The 22,032-nt window shown below is 37.4% G+C and overlaps 1 long non-coding RNA gene across 6 annotated transcripts in view; it reads left to right on the top strand.

Annotated features, from left to right (window-relative positions):
- Positions 1 to 22,032, top strand: part of LOC140669956 (uncharacterized) — a 238,941-nt gene that overhangs the window by 1,608 nt on the left and 215,301 nt on the right. The gene's annotated exons all lie outside the window — the stretch shown is intronic.

Below are 22,032 nucleotides of genomic sequence, written 5' to 3'. Positions count from 1 at the left end.
ATACAATGGACTTGTTATACATTTCTATTATTTGTGTAATTTTATATTCTTCACATAACTTTGTAATACTTTTTTTGCAGTGTACATCAAGTAGCGTGGATTTTTAACATGACTGTTTGCTTTTTTCATTTTATGAATATATTTTGAAATGTGATTTATATGCCATTTCTTTGTAATATTCTTTACAATTTTTTGTAAAAATGACTTATGAAAAATTCCGATCATCATGTCGGCAAGTACGCGGCAACGATCGTTTGTATTTAATAACACGTCCCAGAGAGCCGCTATAAATTCGCCAGCACGTTCTTAATTACGCTCTCGCGCCGACCCTTGTTAAGTATGTATCAATTATCGGGTGGCACGATCGAGTCTCTCTCTCGGCGCGGCTCGAGAAGATGATAGGTTCCGCAGATCCTTAAGAGAAGCGTGTTGCTCTCGTTACCGACTCTCGTTTATCGCAAACGAAGCGATATCCGGGGCGCGTCGTTTAGGCCCAATTCCGACGGTGTAATCGATGGTACAGCGCGCACGTTCCTAAAAATAATCGTATCGGTGCGTTGTGGCGATCAGTCCAACATTATTTACGAGTGTTCTAATCGCGATGGTTGGTTTCGTTGCACGAGCAAAAGGGGAATGAGGCGGATTGATCACGAATCGTAATACTTTCTTCGATTGAAGTTCACCGAAGAGAATGTAAAAATGAAGATAGGGCCGAGTTAGACTACAAAAAACAGGAACTCGATCTCGCGCAAAAAGGATAACGATGTGATAAAGTGCGGGTAGAAAAAGATGCTGATGGCGGTAATCCAGATATTGTCCAAAGTAGAATACGGTTGCGCGAGCATTTGAACAGAAATTGCAAAAGAGAAAACCGCGTCTTGACTGGATATCTTCGCGCAAACATAAAGAATCTGTAATTATATATACCTACATAAAAAGGAGCGTGCAAGAGCATACACCCAACGCGCGACAAACTGCTTTTTGGCCCGTAAATAATGCTGCCAAATAAGTCACCGGACAAATTTTTTCCGTTCTTAACTCGACTTTCTCGCACAGGATACAATTGCACGATAAAAAGCCAATCGATCGCTAAAATCCCTATTTTCGATTTACGAGGTCGATATAAAATTTTCAAGGTTGATATTGCGATCAGCTGTCTTATTTCCGAGCTTATTTTTCATTGCAAAAAATTTGTTTTAAGATTGAAAAGATCGAATGTAGATAGCAAAAGAACTTTACAACGTTTAAGAGTTAAGAACAGCAACGTTTGGCGTTCATAATTTCTTGCGCTCGGGCTCAATTTAATTCGGCAATTTAACGGATTTACGAGAGAGAAAGCAAACCGCTCATTCATGGGAGCACTTGCCGCGTTAACGCTTCGCACGTAATTACAATGGTCCGGCTAATCTGATCGGATTAATTTTTTCTGGATTCCGTTGGGCCACGTTCCGTGCGCGGCGGTGATTACATCGGCAGCCGTTTACGCTCTCACACCTGTAGGATTAACGCTGCTAATGGATTCTCCGGATCGCGTAATTACGGAGTACGAAGCGCGAAATCTCGCACGTGTGCGTCGCGGCTGTACTCGATCTCGTGCGTTTCCATTTTGAACGGGAAATAATTGCACCTGTATGTTGCTATATATCGTGTATTTATTTCACAAAAGTGGAGTCTCCAAACTTTACGTAACAATAATATTTTGTGTTTTCTAAAAAAAAGAAAATAATGTATTAATAAATAATAAGAATTATTTTGATTTGTAATTTTGTCAGAATCAATCAAATCTGTACCATTTTTCTTCTATAAAATTATTTTTGTACTTTTATTCGATTAACGCATCGTGTTTTAAGACGCCTCTTTAATTCTTGTACAATTCTTGATACGAATTGTACTTTATCACGAAGAGCAAAACTTTCCAGCCATATTTATATACCGGGACTCATATATCGATCATTCGTCATTCGTGGAGAGAATCGCTGTCGCGTGAGATATCTGCGATGCGTACTCGGCGGATATCAAACTGGTGGTTGGAGAGGCGATCCTTTAAAAACGCGTCCCTCTCCTGTACCCTGTCTTTGTGAGCCGTGGCTGGAGACACGGCATAAAGAGTCAACTTTGTAACAGAACCGATCATAAAGATGGTACATCCCTATATGTATCTTTCCTCCTGTATATGAACATTAAACATAAATCTCTGTCGAATGAATAACCGTCTCTGACAGAGAAGAGAAGAAAGCAGAAGGGAGGGGGGCTTGCGAGAACAAAGTCGAACCTATTAAAAGTAGCACACAAAGTAGCTCCTCAATCGTGGTCCCATATCGTTGCTGTCCGTTCCGCTAATAAAACGTTACAAATTCGTCGCACAGGGGATAGTTTATAACGCACGTGAAGCTTTCGTCGCGAGGAATCGTCCGGCGTACCATTTATGTCCTACGAATACAATGACATATTAAGGCATTTAGAGGCTATAAGTGCGAACTGGTTTTAAGAGAAGACCTCTACCTCTAGCAAATATTTAAAAATAAGGATGTTTTTTAGAAACGCGTTAAATATAAGTACTTGTTATTTTGAATTAATAATAACGTGAAAATCATAAATCGAATTTTTGTAAGTTAGAGACACATGTTTTTTTTTGCATATTTATAAAAACCGCGCATTTTTATTTCTGTGTTTGGCTTTTGATATGTTTCATATTCTTGTATGTTTTGCGCCTTGTTAACAATCGTCGGTCGCTGAATCGATTTAAATCTGTGGAAAAAAGAATCGCACCGCAATTTCGAACAGTCGTGCAGAATGTTATTCGAGAGATTTTATTGTACTTGGTCTTAGAATTATTTACAGATGACAACGTGATTACATTATAAAAGCGTCCTTTATACGATTTGAATGGTATATCCGGTATACAATCATATACATGTGTATGCGTGTCTTTTCTCTCTTCTGTTTAATGCGAATGTATACGATCATCGTCGCCGTCATCTTCTCATCTCGACACTAACGCACGGAATAATAAAACGAAGAGAAAAATTGCAAATTGTGCTTTACAAGTCTCCTTGAACGTCAAAGTTACGAGGTACTTTTATTCGGTTATAAATTCTATTAGCGATCCTTCCGAACGATACTTTGAATCGTTGCGTCTAGGTATATTGTCGGCATTTGAATGTGTCGCATCTACTGCCACATCATTTGCTTTATTTTCCTATCATGATTTCTTTACATCGTTCTCCTCGTCATATAATTCCGTATGCATAAAAAATTAGAAAAGAATTTCTAATTACAGCCATTATAATTAATAATAAATTAATGGCAAACATATATATATTTACGATATAAGAAATGTTTGATTCGTATATTTGAATTACTCTAGTTTTTATCTTTATCTTTATTTGTAACATACGTCGAAAACTGCGTGCGACTATGTTCGTGTAAAAAAAAAACTTTGATCAATGGTTGCGCCATGATATTTGAAGAATAGGTCTTAACCTTTTCACGAGCATTGCCCGATTTTTGGACGTTTCAGGAGGAATCGGTGCATCGTACAGGGAAAAAAATCGTCCGTTTTCAATCGAACGGATGGGGTAAGAGCGCGGACAAAGACGCCATTGTGCGTCAAATTTTTATAAGGATTCTCAAGATTTTCTATTGTGCGAAAATTGGGGGCTTACGCGTCGCGGGAATTGCGGAGGTGGAGAAAGATGGCGAAACGGGTTTCTGGATCCTAAGACTGTAAAAGAATTGATCTCTTTACGGTTTGGTGCTTTTGGTGGAAAAACGCTTCTTGCGCCACATCTGTCCATCTGTAAATTCAACGATGTCAGAAATGAATCAAACGGACATTTTATGAGAACGTACCGGGGATGTTGGAGCAACTGAATTCTATGTCAGTCTTTAGAACTAGAGTGAAAAAAAAATGATAGTTATTTAAAGTTGAAACATGTATATATTAGAAAATTTTATACATGATCTTTTATAGAAAGCTAAGTAATTTTTACATAAATCTTTTCAAAATTATTATTATATTCTTACAAAAATATTTTCTACCTCAGAAAATTTTATAAACTATATATATATATATATTATATATTATATATTTGATTATTTTAAACAGATAAAAAAAACATGTAGTCAAAATATTCAAAGGGTTCTGTTTTGTATCGACGAAATCTTTTTAGAGGATCTTTGTTTCTTCGAGAGCACATACAGCTGATCAATATTTGGACCGATCGAGATCCAATCGCGCATCAATATTTTCAAATAACCGGTTAACCAGAAGGTAGATCTCGACTTTCCCCTTCTGCTCCAAGGTTTGATGAAGAAAAGAAAATCCTTTCGGAGTATAACAAAGCGCCGTTCGGGTTGCCGCGTGTCACTCTGTGCCTAACAAAGCGCCATTGACGACCGCCCTGTATAATATAGAATTTCTCGAAATCTGGATTTTCTAAAGAGAATAGAGGATTTAGAATCGCGGTTCCTTAAGGGTTCGCTGCGTTTGAGGGTTTAACGGGGGAGTCGATTCGCTGGACTTTCCTTCGAGACAACACCTGTTGGGAAGATTTTTTTGGTCAACTCTCCCACAGACGATCTTATGTGAACTTTCTCACGGCTGGCAATTTTGCCTGTTACATAAAGATCGTGTTGCGTATGTATCGCTATAACTGTGAATATATAAAAATTATAAAATAAAAGATACGGGATAAAAAATTAATTATTTTTTTATTGCTAATAACGCGTTAAATAATATGTTCAAACATATTTTGTTGTAAATTAATAAAGAGCTCTGCCTTAATTTGTAATATTACAACACTGTCACAATTATTAAATTTTTCAAGCTTAGCTAAAAAATAAATTTATTCAAATAATAAAATAGTTGCAGGATGACATTTGAACATTAGATGGTATTTAACGATATAATCCAAGCAATAAAACTTTATAGTGCACGAAATAATAAGAGAATGTCTGCAGTCAAGTACCACCCGAATTGAGCGTTAATTTCTCTCACAGACTTGCGAATTACGATAACGCGATTATATCTTGCAATAAAGCCATTTTATCAAAGATTTAATATAATTCAACGCGAGCCGAAGGTAAGTTATTTCTTTGCGGAATAACTGAATAATAAAAATGAAACGAAAGCCAGGTGGCTGCATGATGTTTTAAGGCATCTCTCAAAGTTTCACGACTCTAAGGGGTTCGATGGCGCGCATGTGCGTACTTCCATTTCACTACGGTGCCGTAAAAATTAATCCGATCGTTAAGGATCGTCGTAACTGTCAAAATATACGGCCCCGTATACCAGTCGAGCGAAAACCTTCCGCGGAAGTGCGTGAAATAATTATCATCGTGAAATCCATTCCAAGGATTAGGGATACAACGCACCACGGGCGGCCGTTTCTCTCCGCGTTGTCTGTTAACGAATAGTGATTATATAAACGTCCCTAAAACGGTAATGCAGATGTCTGCGAAATATTTTCACACAGAATACTAAATTAATTACGGCTTTATAATTAGTAAAGAAAATATATTTATATATCTATATTTGTAATAAATTGTTGTAATAAATATATGTTATAATGTTAAAGCTATGATTATTTTGGATAAAAATAATTCTTCAAAATTATGAATATTTTTATATTTTATTTTAATAATATTATAGAACTATATATATATAACTGCATATTATATATTTTTTTTTTAAATACTGAATGTACGTGGCATGAAATGCAAATTATTATGCGGATGTTCCTTTTAGACGTACTTAACTATATATTTAACGTATTAACTACCGCAATTTATATATCTAGGAAGAAATAGAATATTTAGTTTATATCTAAATTTCAGATAAATGACAAATATCGCCGGCGTGCGCCGATAATCTCGAGAATTAACTTAAGATTATTATGACGAATCTATTTTTTTATCTTTTTTAACAAATTATAGCACATCATCTCTCCGAGAAATCGTAATAGTTGCAGTTTCTTTTCTCCTCGATTGATATCGTAGTTAAATTGTTAAATTGTTGAAATGCATCTAGTCCCATTATTTTTAACGATTTCCTGCGTTTATCTCATCGACGTCTACTTTGGTATAGTGAAGACGATGCTGCGACACAATCGTCTTTTTTGCTTAACTGCGCGTTCCGGTGGGTGGAGAAATCAGTGATTCAGATCGAGATTACTAATGGATCCGGCCGTGGACCACTTGATCGGAGTATCCGTGCATAATTCGAGTAATCGAATCTACTAGGGCAGTTAAAAGGAATTGGATCGAAAAAGGAGAGAAAATATTGAGCAAAAACATAATGACGAGCCAATTCACACATGCACACACGCACGCACGCACGCGCGCACGCACACACATATATATATATATATATATCTGTTTTTTTTTTGTATCATATCCGCGATTTATCACGAGATTCTCTTTTCTCAATTTTGGAGTCAACCATCAACGCGAAACATAAATTTAAGAAAATTCAGCAACGGCAAATATTTTTACCAAGTTAGTCTTTTTTTTATGTAAATTGAGGACACGATATATTTTCGATTATATATTATACATTGACATACAGAATGCACTTTGACTTTTTTGAACTTCAGATGCATATTTACTTAATTACTTACTTATTGCTTAATTTTGAAAAGCATGCGGCAACGATACAAAAATCTGCAATGACTAGTCATATATATATATATATATATATATATTTTATCATTCTGTATTTCAAGAAAACTCACTCAATCGTAAGTTGTATGTCAATGTATAATATATAATCGAAAATATATCGTGTCCTCAACTTACATAAAAAAAAGACTAGCTTGCTAAAAATGTTTGCCGTTGCTGAATTTTCTTAAATTTAGGTTTCGCGTTGATGGTTAACTCCAAAATTGAGAAAAGAGAATCTCGTGATAAATCGCGGATATGATACAAAAAAAAAAAAAAAAAAAACAGACGCAGCGTGATTTGGCGCGAGGGAGAAGAAGCAGTAGATCACAGACAGGAAATCGCGATAGCAGGCGCGGGAATTCCAGCGGCAGCGTTATAACATTTCTCGAACCGGAAATGCAATATGTGGCGAGACGCACGTGGGCAGCCACGTATGTTACGGCGAGCGCGCTTGCTGCCGATGTTCGCTCCTTGTCGTGAAATGAATAAAAGATGCTGCGCCGTTATATTTGTCTCTCATCCTCTTTCTCTCTTAGCAGTGCGTTGCTTGTTCATTAACGCTAGCGTTGCGCTATGTTTTTCAGTCCGGAATTATGCATTGCAATGGGAAAGTTTTAGGCAGGAGCGAGATCAAGTTCTGAATTTTCGGTCGATATATGTGATTAGAGCTTTATCTTCTCGTAACAGATATGCCAGGATTTTGTAGAAGTAATGTATAAAATCTTGCGATAAGAAATGCCATTGAAGAATCGGGTTAAATATCTTGCAATAATACAATATAATCTTTCCTTTTCGGCTTTCAAGTTAACGATATTTCCAGTTTTCTTCTCTTTCTAAGTATCACCCGCGAATACTTATACTCAATGTCGGAAATGGGCTAATGGCATAAGATCCGTGCGGAGTGCGAGGCGCGAGGCGCGTTAATAATCGGATCTACTGTTTATGGCGGTACCGTTGCTCTCTGTGAAAAGTCGGGAACACCAACGACGACAACCGGCACCGTGACGACGATAACCCAGAACGGGAGGCCAGACAAGCGTCCGTTTGCCTTCCTCCGACTGAACAGAACGCGTTCGTCAAAGAGTTTCATTCATCCGCGCGGCAAAGTTCACTCGCGCGGACACGTGTGCCGAGCAGACCGGCATTGTAAACGAAGGATTTATGCTCTTTCGGCGACACACACACACATACACATACATCCTCTTTCTCTTTCAAAAAGCTCTCCTTTTTACGCGTTTCCTCCTAACTACATAAACTTGATTCGAGAAGGCAAAAACAGAAAGAAATCGTATTTCAATCAGTAACAGAGGATACGATGGGGCGCGATGATTAGAGCTTACTTGCGAGACGTAGAAAAAAACGAGTTGTCCTAGTTTTGTAAAGTAACGTATACGATGACACGACTAGATTTGTACGCCTTTCCTAGAAATCTAATTATTCCTAATGACTTAAGTAGTCTCAAAGTATCCTAAGAAATATGCAAGAAATAAATTATAGATGTCTATAGCGCGATAAAAAGCACGATAAGCTTGCGCAGGTTCTCGGTTCTTGGGGCCATTGTCATTGCTCGGGGGTCAATCTAGCCGTCACGATTCACGATCTCTCGCGTCCTAAAAGCGGGAGAATCGTAGTCTGAGACATCGAATGTTCGAACGTATTGATCGATAACGTTGCGTCAATAGACCGAGATAGACGTGCAGGAGGAGTGTCCTTTGTGTCCAGGCTCTAAAAGAAGGCAATCTTGATGAACTACTATCGAAAACATCAGAAGCGTGTCAACGAGCGTGCCTCTTCATTATGTCTCGTCCACTAAATGCACAGATCTAATCAATTTATCACTTTCAAGCAGCTGACATATATATATATATATGTGCGAACAAAATTGACTCTTTCGTCGTTAGGATAAAGATGATTCGATATTTCTTTGAAATTTTTTATATATTTTTTTAAATTTTAGAACAAAATTTTTTTGGAAAACGTGTATCTCTTTCGTCGTAAACCAGTAATTTAATAATGAGAAATTAACAAATCAGCGCGGTACTTTTTTCATACCATATTAATGATCGTTACAAAGAAATAGAGAACGGATTTGAATTAAGGTTTCAAACGCGTGGGTGGATTACTTAGTCGCTGCCGCTTCCGTATTTCTCGTGACACGGGATTATCGCGCCTTTTATGGGATAAAGAATGATGATGGCTGGAGGATAGCACCAATCTTGGTCGGTCTATCTTGGATATCTCACTTCGTTGCGCCATGTTGTCATCCTTTTGAAGTCGACGGAGCGTTCGTTGGAGAAGAGGCGAGCAGCTCGCGTGGGCGTATGAACGAGTATCGAGTAGCCGCTCGTTTATTTCACGTTACTAGGCGCAATGCACATTAAGAGCTGTTTAATAAATTCACGCCGGGACAGGGTGAACGTCTGGAATGAAATACGGACATATTTCGACTCCATTCTTTATAACGGTGGGCAAGATTGATCGATGGTTCTAATGTTCGTCTCATTACTCAAACAAATTCTCGCTTTTTTTTAACGGGATCCTCCGTCTAACACGATCATGATATATATCCTGTATTATTTTTACTGTGATCAGTTTTTGTGTCATAATTTCTTTCTTACGCAACGGAAAATAATTAGCATTGTTATAATTATGCGTATCATACATATCATGTTTAAAATAAAATATTCGATATTTATTAGATTAGTAAATAAACTAGACGGTGGATAATTTCATATTGTGCTTATTGATTTCGCTATTCATAATTTATTATAGAAGATTATATATATTAGAGAATTTATAGAGAATTATATATATAAATACGATATAGGTATCATATACTACTACCGATGTTGATCGAGCAACGTCAATGTTTCGAGGTTTATATCTTAAGCAGGTGATATCTTATTGATACTTCATAAAAAGACTTTCGCTATGCAGACGCTCGAAATCGAAGAAAGGCTTGCCATCTTCACGTCCGTCAAACATATATCGAATCATAAGAGAGAACGATGAGGACCCATTGTTGCCCGGGCTCTGAGAGTCTTCCTTTCGTGTTCGAGGGCGGAAGAGCGGTCTCGATTGCTCGTTAAGTGGATCCATTCAAGGGACCACTTCTTCGATGGAACAAAAATGTTTGCTGCCTATAAAACAAAAATTCACGCAGACTGGTTGTTTTTGCCTCGATTCTGCTTGATTTGCAACAACATATAACTTTATCTTTTGTATTACTTACTATCCCGAAATATAAAAAGTGGACTCCGATAGATTGTGTAACTATTACGTAATTATTACGAGGCAAAATATAATTTTTTATATTATTAAGGTTTTCGTGGAATTCGAAATATGACAAAAAAGAGAATGAAGTAAGAAATAACGCGAGAATGTAAGAGGAAATGTTAAAACCAGAGGCCATCGAAAAATATTTTCGCTGGCTATGATTTATCGTTTGGCACAGGCGGAAAGACAAACGCATCTGTTCAGAGATGGAAATTAATGGACAAGCTAACGTCGTAAAAGCAGATGTCGAGGTGGTAATTAGAGTTAAAAGACACACACGTCTAGTTGATGCTATTTAAGAGTAAGGGCGTGGTGGGTTGTTTCGAAACGCGGATCCAATGCTGCTACAGTTGTTGCTCAGCTGTAAATTTGAACTAATCATGAGTTAAGCATTTGCCTTCGTGACGCTACGTCTGACAGGTTTATCTAAACGAGAGGGCAAACTCTAACAATAAGACATTTCGAGAGCTATCACGATTTTGATGTGTATAAAAAAATGTAAAGAAAAGACTTGTTCATCTTTATTCATTTTATATTTAATATTATTTAACACATTCTTTAATAGATCAGAAACTTTTACAATTTGAAAAAAAGAAGGATTTTTTTAAAGATTTTATTATCTTAATTAATTTTTAATTTAATTTAATTTTCTTAATTTTTAATAATTTTACTCAGCGATTTCAAAGTCTCATAAGTCGTGTTTATATTCGGGACAGGTCAGCGGCTGATTGACTCGGAGGGTTCGTTGCTTAAAGATCTCTCGATCATTTCAATAATGGAATTCCATGGTGACGTTATCGTGTAGGAAATGAGTTACGTGATCGTCATACATTCTGAATAGGCTTACAAGATGTCGAACGTCCTTTCGAGGTTGTCGCTGCTCATTGTCAAGTATATGTACACGGATTGGTGGGAATAAGATTCGTGACGGAATCTATCCTGGCTGTCATTGTTTGATTCGTTGATCGACGAGACAATGACGGGAAAGATGCCTTTCATTCACGCGTCCTTTCAGAAATCTTTGACAGATGTGAATTTTTTATTTCTTTTTTTTTTTAATGTATCATTTCAAGCAGTTTTGGATGAATGTTCTTTCTGTGATATAAGAGTGACATATTTAAATTGTAAGTTACTGCGTAGAAAATTATTGTGTCACATATGTGATAAATGGAAAACTGAGTTACTGTGATAAATGTATGAATTATGATGAATTGACTATTTTATTTTTGTTAGTACAGAATCTTGTGTAAGAATATGATTGGAAGTTTCTTCAAAGTCATTTATCCAAGATAGTCGTGTACGTTCTACATGATTGATTCTAGATTGATTTGACGTACTTAAAAAGGAATCGGCCGCGTGCGTCTTCCTTTTTGATATGCTGCTTCGTGGCGAGATAAACGTACACACGATGCTATTTGAGATTAGAGTCCCGGTGGTACGGTTGATTAAATATCACGTAAGCGGATATATGAGACGATATTATACAAAGGAGTGTAACTAAGTTGCCCAGGCATGAACGGGTAGATTGATGCACAGTACGTGCAAGTGAAAGTTGAAGAATCATTTAGAATTATTTAGTCATAAACATGATACTCCCACTGTAACTTGATAAGAATTTAGCAAAGATTCGATATAATTATCATTGTTATGAAATAAAGTATGCATTAAATATTATTCGCGTTATTTTTTGATCGCAAAGTAAAAGGATGAAAGTACCAGAGAAGCACGAGAAAAATATTTCAATGGGATGACATCTGCATATTTTTATATCACCGGACTGGCGAGATAAACGTACACACGTCGAACCCTTTGCGACCGGAGTGAGGCATAAAGTATCCTTCGCAGGCTCGTAAAGCATGTGATATCATCTTCGTGACCGACCGCCAGTTGGAGGCTTTGTCTCTTTGCGAGTTGCATTGTCTTCCGCCCGTTCTTTATAGACCTCCGAATCTTCCAACGTGCTCCAATACTGCAAAAACTCGAAGGACGGTCGTATTTTTTTTCTTCGTTGTAAAATTATATTCTACTGAGTTTGAGTCGAACAGAAGGTTACGTATCTCTTCGTTTTTGTTATTACTTACGTCATGTCCTTATATTTTGGCAGATCTATGTCTGATTGTAAAAAAATCATTTTTTTTCTAGTCGATTATGCTTAAATAAAGTTTAACACGTTGAATATTTTTTTTTTTTTTTTTTTTTTTTTTTTTTTTTTTTAATACAGAAGTGTGATGCAGATGTATGATCAATAGATAATTAATGAAAATAAAATAATGAATATATATATATATATATATATATATGATAAAAATTACTTATAATTATTACAGAATATACAATCTTTTATGGGGCAGCAATGAAAAAATATTAGAATCCTTTGCTAATGGATTTCAATATTAGAATCCTTTGCGAAGGGACGCGACGCATGTATCACGCAGCAATATCACGGAAATTCGCATTGCATGCGGAAATTATGCGCTCTCGAAAGAGCGGCACACCCGGTTTCGATGCGCGGTGCATTTGAAAGTTAAATTCCTACCTTGGGAATTCAACAACGCGACGCGCCGGTCTGCTTGCCGAGGGCGCGCTTCCACGCTCGTTCGCGCGTATTGCATTTAGATGCGTCCGCTACGGCGGCCCTTCGCCGCGCTTCCATCAATCCGTCTTGACATGCAAATAATTCGTGGAAAAAATCGTCCGGACATACGGCAACGACGTTACAATTAATCACGCGGACCGTGGCCGCGACGCGACACCGCGTCCGGAGTCCGGCTACCGGAGTTACAATTTGTTACGGCTGACAGGCTCGAACTACGATTCTTTCGAACTGCGTTGACAATGCGTGCGGCTTTTTTCTCTGTGCTTCGTTGTCGCCATTGCACCTCGACTGTTCCGGGAATGTCAGTTGTTGGATCGATCTCCGAAACATCTCTCGGGTCTCGAAAAAAATAGTCTATTTTGCTATGTGCAAGACACTGGTTAATTGAAGCTGGAAACTTTTCAAATAATTTAACTATTTATTTTATTTATATATTATTTTTTGATATTTATTTTATTTGATTTATTAAAAAATATATGCATTTTGTATATCGCACATGTTTAAAACACATGCATTTATGTTATATATTATGTAAAACGAAAATTTATAATTTTGTTTACTCACATTGCATGTGCAATCTCTTGATTGAATTCTTGTAGCGCGTAAGATACAAGAGTGAACTGCTGGTGCATACATGTGCATCGATGTGCATCTTACGGGTACGTAACGTTGACCCGGACACGGATCCGACTATCTATCAAACTATCGTCCGTGGGTACATACCATAACTTGAATACGTTACGTCTAAAAATATAAAAACAAGTTTACTTGTATGATAGAATCTATACACACTCGAAATATTAAATTAAAACACATATATTAAATAATATACATATATGCAAAATAAAAATATAAAATTTTAATCTCTTTTCATATTTGTTTCGTACGTATTAATCTTATAGAATTTTAATATTTCAATGTTATAGTGTGAAAAAATTCAATTTTGAAATGTTTAGCCTTTTTAAGGCTAGAACAAAGTCCATTAATCAGCGCCACGGCCAGTCGCAATAAGTTAAATATTGATTCAACCCCCCGCGTATATGCCGCGCTCGCTCGTCATGAATATGTTGCATGCGCTGCGGAGTGCGCCGATCAAGATTAATGCATCTATATGCGCCGATAGCGCGATCGGCGCCTTAATGCATTGCACGCTGTGCGTGAATGCGCACGGGGATGAAGATAAATATTTGTACTGACGAGCCAAAACTCTCGCGGGCAATCGCAATCAGACGTCTATTAGTTTGCGATGACTCCGTAGCAGTCAGCGAGATTACTCTCTCTTCTCTACCTCTCGTTATTTCGGGAATCCTCTGTTATATTCTCGTCTATCTTTCCTCTTTCTCTTCCTCACTCCTGATGCGGCGAGGGTTTCGAGCCAGGAATCCTATTCAAATGTAAATCAATGTCACCTAACGAAGGTCGAATATTCCGATGTTTCACGATGATCGACACTTTTTTCACTATCACCGGGAGTTTAATCGCGAAAGATAAAAGCCATGTGTCGTCGTGTCATATATGATAATGTATGTTCTTTTTAACTCTTGTCATTAATTGTGATTGAAGGTGCATCGCTATCGCTAAATTGTCACAAGTTTAATATAAGAATTTAATTTCATTTGAATTTTAATTTATAATTACAGTTGAGAGTAAACTAGAACGTTTAATTAAAATTAAAAATTTACTATTTTAGGAGAAAAATTTATTTTTATTCGCAAATTTATATCGGTAAGATGTAATTTTTTTTTTAATATTTCTTTTTCCATCCACTAAAATCTGAGATTCGAGTGTCCTTCGATTTAAGATGCACTTTGGTGTTAATTCAAATCGAATTTAAAGGCTCAAATAAAAGAATCGCCCCAATCTTCCCACGGCTGGCATAATACTGATAGATGGGATGTTGTCTTTTCGCGAAGGGAAGGACGTATAACGCTCGAATTTATCAAAATCATTTTGATACTTTCTTAGCACAGCATGACGTCACGCGTCATGGTGCTTCGGCTAAGCCGTCATTACGGAATTTGCATACACCAATCAGTCAATGGTGGAGATTCTAGTTTCTCCCTTTTTTTTTAAAGTGAATTTACATATTCGCGTCCCTTTCGATTGGTGACTACTACTTGAGGGTTCCTAGAAAAAAGAAATTAACAATAGCTCGGATCCATTATGATCCAGTATAACGTTGACAGATTATTTTTTTTTTCGCGCCATTTTATTATTAAAATAAAGTGGTAAGAGAATTAGTATAGGAAAATATATCTTTGCAACGGACAAGAGAAAGTCATTATGTACTGGCCATGAGTGTAATTTATCTTTTAACTTATTGCGCTCTTTTATGGCGTATCAGCAATGCAGGTCTGTACTCAAAAAACACTCCGTTACGAGAGCATTAACGGGCGTGTAAAATGATCTGCAGTTCTCTCTCTCTCTCTTTCTCTTTGATCCATATCGTGGTATGCAGCGTCAGCGACCACTGCGAATTTCTCGATTAATCCACCTCGAAATCGATAGCGTTTCTTGCGGCTGGCAGCGTCAGGGACGATCATAATTTTGTGCTCACGAGTGCAACTTTATATTCTATATATATTTGTTCATTTATTTTTAATTTCGCACATTTAATCTATATGAAAAGTATTAGATATTCTATTTAAAAAAGAAGTACAATGACATCATTATCATTGTTTTTTCATTATTTAATTGAATTATTGAAAAAATTAATCATTAATAATTTTACGAAGGCTTATATATTATTATGAGAAAGATATAAAGACTATAATGTAATCATTCTTGTTAAATGCATTAAATTTCTTTATTTGAAGATTATTTACGTAAAATCGATGTTTCGTGTGCAACATTGCTTGAATAGAATAGAATGCGTCCCTGAGCACAGTCTGCAACTTCGATGTCCGCCGGTGGTCTTTACGATCGCCGGCGGTGGCGTTCGTTCCCATGTAATCGTGATGTCACGTTATCAGATGAGGCACGAGACAAGATGATCGAAGAAAAAGTTCGCGAGAGCTTGCGCGGTAAGCAGTCCCCCCGTTGAAAAATAACTTGACCTCAAACCGTTCAGCCTCGCCTTGTTCTCGGTACTACAAAGTGGCAACCTGCGAAACGGTAGAAAACGTTAGCGTGACACGCGGCTGATGATGGACCATTTTTTTTCCATCACAGATATTTCTTTCGTGGTCTGTCGATATTACGCGCCGTCTTCTTGTCTTCGAAGGCGTTCTTCGTTTCTTCTTATGCGATAATATGACATCGTTATTAAGCTCTTTATAAAATAAAAACTTTTTTTACTGAAAACTTGATATCAATCTCTAGTAGATTTGTTAAGGATCGTAAGATTTCTTCTGAATTTACAGTGTTCTAATAATTAACGTCTGCATGATGGTGATAACTCGCAGTAAAACTATTGCAAGTAACAACTTCTCAGGTTTTCCGCGATGCGTATGACAAATATTTCTTGTCACGTGGATTTTATATACAAAAGAATCGAATAGATTCATACGGGTGAATCTTTAATACGCAGTGTGAATAAGAGAAATCGCGTAAATATTTATGACACGTGGAAAGTCGTCGCGAGCGGATACACATTGTTCCTTTTGTTGTCACTCATTTATGACGAGATTATAACAGTGTTAACTATTGTTAAAACTGGTTACTTATTTTTAGATTTAAGGAAAAGAGAGAGAGAGAAAGAGAGATTACTACTTATCGAAAGACGAATTATACATTGATGAAAACTATAATTTCGATATAATTAGAACAAACTTAAACGCAAGTTTTTTTTTCGAATTTTATGACTCTTATTTTCCGCGCATTTTTAATATTTCAGATTATTTTATTTGTTTTATTAGAAAAATTGATTTTATCATAAGTTAATCGATTTATAATAAAGAAGAATCTTTTTCTTAAGAGAGAAAAGGACAACCCGTGTCACAAAGGATTAATTCTAATACTATGACATTGCGCTTCTAAGTTCTGACGTCTGCGCGTTTCTCGTTTCTGTCTGATATCAGCATTAAGAAATCTCATTTTGATTATGCACGGGATACGAGATTACTCGCGGTTGTCTGTCAAAAGACAGGGAGCCCATTTAAAATCGCTCGAGAAACAGCGCATGGCCTGAGCGTCTCGTGACGGCCGCGAGGCACGCCGTGAGATATTACGGGATAGATCATCTCCCCGGGTACGCCGTCATTATTTCTGCTGACCTCTGCACCTGAACGCGATCCTTTCTGCATGAGCAAAGTACGTAATTTACGGGTCTCGCGTTTCTCGAACCACCGAGGGATTTACTGCATTGGGCACCCAGGGTCACCCTAGCGGGGGTCTCCCCGAGGGATATTTCTCCCTTATCGTTGTGTGTGTGTGTGTGTGTGTGTGTGTGTGTGTGTGTGTGTGTGTGTGTGTGTGTGTGTGTATTGTGTGTATGCGCGCGCGCGTATAGAGCTCTTCTCTTTCTTGAAAAAGATCTTTCAGATAGTATCAAAATTCATGTATGTATTAAATATGAGAGAGAAGAGAGCAGAGAGAGAGAAGAGAGAGAGAAAATATTTTAAATAAGAAACAGTTGCGTGTGTGGGAAGCTATTTTGGCCTAAAAATGTATATATATATATATATATATATACATAAATTTTAGAAATTTAAATATGGAATATGAGTAAATAAAATAATATTTTTAATGGAACTATTATATTTAATTAAATTCTTATTTACATATTTATTAATATATTTATTAATATATGCCAATTTAAATTGGTAAATATTATATAGATTGTTACTTTTAATTTTTACATCTTTTTTTAAAATTACCGAAGTACTTATAGGCGAAAAATAAGCAAGATTAAAAAAAGGCAGCATGTAAACGGCGTCACGTTCACGGATTATTTCCGTGGGAGATTATCACCTGTGTCAGGAAATTACTCGTACAAATTATCGGGATATTACGAACTATAATTGGTATGCCGAGAAGATTGCATCCATGCTGGTTTCTCCGTGCGGATATTAACAAATTGGACATCACTTTTGACTCTGGTTTAAATCTCGATATTCTGCAATATAGAAAATATCCTTTATATAGAATTTTGTTCTAAAATTTAATTCTCCAAAATTTATTAACATATAAGCTAATATATTTTGAAAGTAATGTAATCAATTTCGTTCCATGACTTATTCTTAGAAGTGTAAATGAAAGAAATTCTATATTTAAGAATATTTTTCTTATTCATTCGATTCTTAAATATGAAAAAAATTCAGTATACTTCTTCGAATTTTTCTTTCCTCGAATGTCTGAGCGATTAGTCTATTAGATGCGTAAGTACTCATATTCCTCCAACTTGCGGTCATTAAATCTCTTGAGATGCGGCACGTTTCTGTCGATCGATCATTAAAACGCGATAGATCGCGGTACACGCGAGTCTTCTCGTGGCTACATTCGAGGCTGCGGTCCTGCCAGCATGCCTACTATATAATCATCCGTGAGGATCACCGAGGTCGAGAAGCATAACGCGAGAATGCCGTAGAAGTGCGCTCGCCTGGAAAGGGGTTGGGTCCTCGGGTGCATCTTCTGGGGGCCCCACTCCGTGTCCATGCACACAGCGTCGGTGGTAAGGGGGGCCGAGGGGGACTCGACTCGGCCGGCAGGTGGCCTCGTCTCACGAGGCCCCCGTCCGCGGTTCACCAGGCAGGATGAGAGCACCGATGGACACGCGCGCGCCACGAGATGGAAACGTAGATTGCGGAACCCCGTTCTCCTTGTTCTCTCTTCTTTCTTCCTCATTGCCATCTTCGTCCCCGAACAGCACACACGGGACTCTGTACCCCTCCTTCGGAACCAGGATTTTTCTCCTCGGTCGTTTTCTCTGTTCGCTTGCCCTCCCTCGACGCTTCTGTTAATCTTGCTGTATCTTCTTCAACGAGTCCCACGGTAGAAAGAGCAGTTTATTTATTAAGAGTTGTATATTACAAATTGAGAGAAAGATAAGCTGGAGTTATCAATGAATGTTATACGCTGTTCCATAAGACGCGATAACATCGTCATTTTTAAAGTACGTGCCGAATCGTGATAAAAATTCGATTCGAACCTCGTACAAAACACACGTTAGGTTGGTTTACTTATTACTTGTATTACACGATATTACGTGTGTACCTTTCTTTCGGTTATATCTTTATCGGAAAAATACGTGAATGTGATTAAATTTGTTCAGTGTATTCTGCTACTGCATTTTCGTAACAACATCTCGAATTAAATCTTAGAATTTTTCGTAGACTGAAAAATAATATTTTGCGATTTTTTGACACTTAATTTATTTTCAATGATTAATAACTTAATCGTAACTTTTGCCATTCTAAGATAATCAAAAACTAATAAATTTTAACGCTATTGCAATTAAAATTATTAAAACGACTTTCGAGTTTCTTAAAAAAAAAAAAAAAAAAAAGATTTTCTCAACGAGAACCGTAATTGGTCCTCACGTGTTGCCGATTTCCGTCGTCACCGTGCTCGTAACTCGCGCTCGATCGTATATCTCGCAGTTTCGTGGGGGACCCAGCCGGAGATAATGGTTCGAGCGGAGCGCGCGCGCGTTTGAGCGGTATCGTTATCGATCGTGTAACCATAATTTTGCGATTGTAAATCACGACAGGTGCCTACGTCTTTAGAACCCTGTAATTCAAGCCGAATGGTGTCCCGCGCGACTCGTACACTTCTCTTTCTCGCTTCCTCTCGCTCTTTTTCATCCGAGAAGCGCGTATATTATATGCCGCCTTATACGCGGCTTTACGAGAAAGTAATTCTCCGTCATGAAAAGTCGCCCGGTGCTCTTTTGTCGTAGTATGCCGCAAAATAAATCAGTCGAATTTTTTGCACGGTGCATAACGTACGACGCGTTGTACGCAGTCTTTACAATGCTGTAACTCTTGCCTGTATTTTGTCTTTTCCGCAGAACACTACATTCGTAGAAAGATAAGCGAAAGACGTTATTGACAATTCTAGCTAGCGCAATATAGTATCGATAAATATCATAAATTTCTGTCATTTTTAATGTATTGTATGTATATTGCTTTCCTGGCAATTGTGAAAGAACACAATGTACTTTTTGCTTCGTAAATTGCATAAAAAAAAAATAAAATGTCCAATGAGAAATTTTATCGAACTAAAGTTATTAATATTGACTTTTAAATCTCGATCTTTTTACAAAGGAATCAAACGAAAGGAGCATGTTCAAACATGGTTTTGCGAGACCAACTTGGTAGCGATCTTAGCGTAAATATCTTTTGTACTACACTGATAATATATACAAGGGATTTTATTGCAAAAGCGAACTCCCATATGCGATTGTGACATGTCTATAACGACCGTGGTACGTTTATGGATACACGCATGCCGGGAGAGAGACGTACAAGTTTAAATCCGCATGATGTACCATAAACCGTTATGGTGCAGTATATCCAGCTCACACATAAGTAAAGGAATAACGCGCTTGCCGGACGCCAATTTTGATTCTGATATCGGTGACTTTATTGACCCTAAACGAAGTCCAGCATTCGGTCGTGATATTACGGCGAAAAAGTTTATGGTGATGAGAACGCCGAGTATTTTCGCAACAGGTAATGCCTTCTTGCATGCAACTTTCTTCCAAAAATGGAAAAGATAATTGTAATATTATGATGGGCTTATCAATTTTTAAGTTTTTAAATTCCAGGATTATACTTAAAAAACTTTACTATTATTTAAAAATATTTTACATTAAAACGAGAAACACAAATACGTCTACATAATATTATGCTTGATAAACATGCTATTTTTTTCGTTACCTCATGTCACCGATATCTTGTTGCGTAATTTGAAGATAAAGAGTTGTAATCAGTGCGAGACCTCCATCGTCGTAAATTGAACACATGGTGGTTTGTTGTTGGCTAACATGCATTTCCGCCATCGAGGCTATGAATGACACTTATTATCGTGCAATTGGATAAAGTGTCGACGTTGCAAGTTTGACGAGACAGCGTCTAGACGCGCTTGACATCTTCAATTTCGTCACGTCGTTCAAAATGACAGTCTACATGAAGTTACTTCTTGCGAAAATGATCTGTCCATACAAGTGCGCGAATGATCGTGACGAATTTATGAATGAAAATGATCGATATATTTTTCTTTCATTGCGTGATCGCGGAGAGAATTTTCGACATGTGATATGCGCATAATTACTTATCACTGCATAATTTATTGATTACGAGTGTATATGCATAAAATACATTAATTTTTTTCACATTTTTATTTCATTTTTAAAAGAATTTTTTTAATTAAATGTGTACGTGCTACACTTCACTATAGATCACAAAGTAATTTCTTTTTCATCTCCATATTGTCCCACTTGTGCAGTGTGACCCAGCGACATATATGTATGCATAGTCTCAGACTTTACCGTTGGAGAGGTCTGGTAATATTTACAATTGCTTATGAGCGAGAGTATTTACTTGCGACCGATCGGGACAACGTGAAACAATTGAATTTTTTTCGTCTGCGTGCCGGGTAACTTTTCTTTTATCTGAATATCTGGTTGTTCCTTTTCCTTTTGCTCAATCGAGACGAAGATCGACGCGACACTTTGACGGGTAAGGATGATCTCAATTAAACGGGTTTATCCGAATCGACGGGGGGTCGGCAGCGGTGCAATGAGGGTCGATGGGACATCTGAATATAAAATCAGTAGACGATACTATGCGAGCGAGACGGCGACTCGAAATGATTACAGGGGATGAAGAAGGGTGAATAGTCGTGCCATGTCGTGAGAAAGGACATGAATATTTCCTTTTGGGGTGTGAATGTCCTTCGTGACAATCGCGGCGGCCACCTGAGGTTACAGTTCGTCGACTCTGAAGGGTTGTTGTCGATGTTTTCTTCGAACCTTGTTATGCAATGTGCCCGCAACGCTGCCCTGCGCAATAAAGTGTCGCTTGTGCAGTCAGGTGTTCATCAATGTCGAGAGATTAACGTGAAACTGGCCGCCATTCAAGTCCAGAAAGAAGGGTTGCGTCCCTCTAGACTGCGACTGTATCTCGGACGAATAACGATCTCAACTCTTTATCACAAGAGTGGTGAACATGTACATAATTTCGAAAGAAGATATATATATATATTTTTTTTTCTTCTGTATTTATTCTTTTCTTTAAAAAATCTCGATATATCAGTTGTCTTCAAATCGTTGTTAAAAAATAGATATATTTCAAATTAGTTCAAGTAAATAAAAGAGGATATCTTACATATGCTTTGGTGTACTTTATGGGATTATAGCAAAATTTATCCGTAACATCTTGATGCAGGCAAATGTCTGGGAAGGTGTTAAATTGCCTGGAGAAGATGGTAAGATTCACGCACAAGAGGAGGGTGGTATTCAGGCACTTCGCGAACGTTCTTGCGAGCTATCGTCGATGGCGGGGGGTACACAAGGGATGACGTGGCTTGAATTGATGAGCAAAAAGCAGCGAAAT

Source organism: Anoplolepis gracilipes, chromosome 1 (genome assembly GCF_047496725.1).
Source record: "Anoplolepis gracilipes chromosome 1, ASM4749672v1, whole genome shotgun sequence".
Lineage (NCBI taxonomy): Eukaryota > Metazoa > Arthropoda > Insecta > Hymenoptera > Formicidae > Anoplolepis > Anoplolepis gracilipes.
Note: the sequence above shows the minus strand (reverse complement) of the source record. Positions and strands in the feature narration are given on the sequence as shown.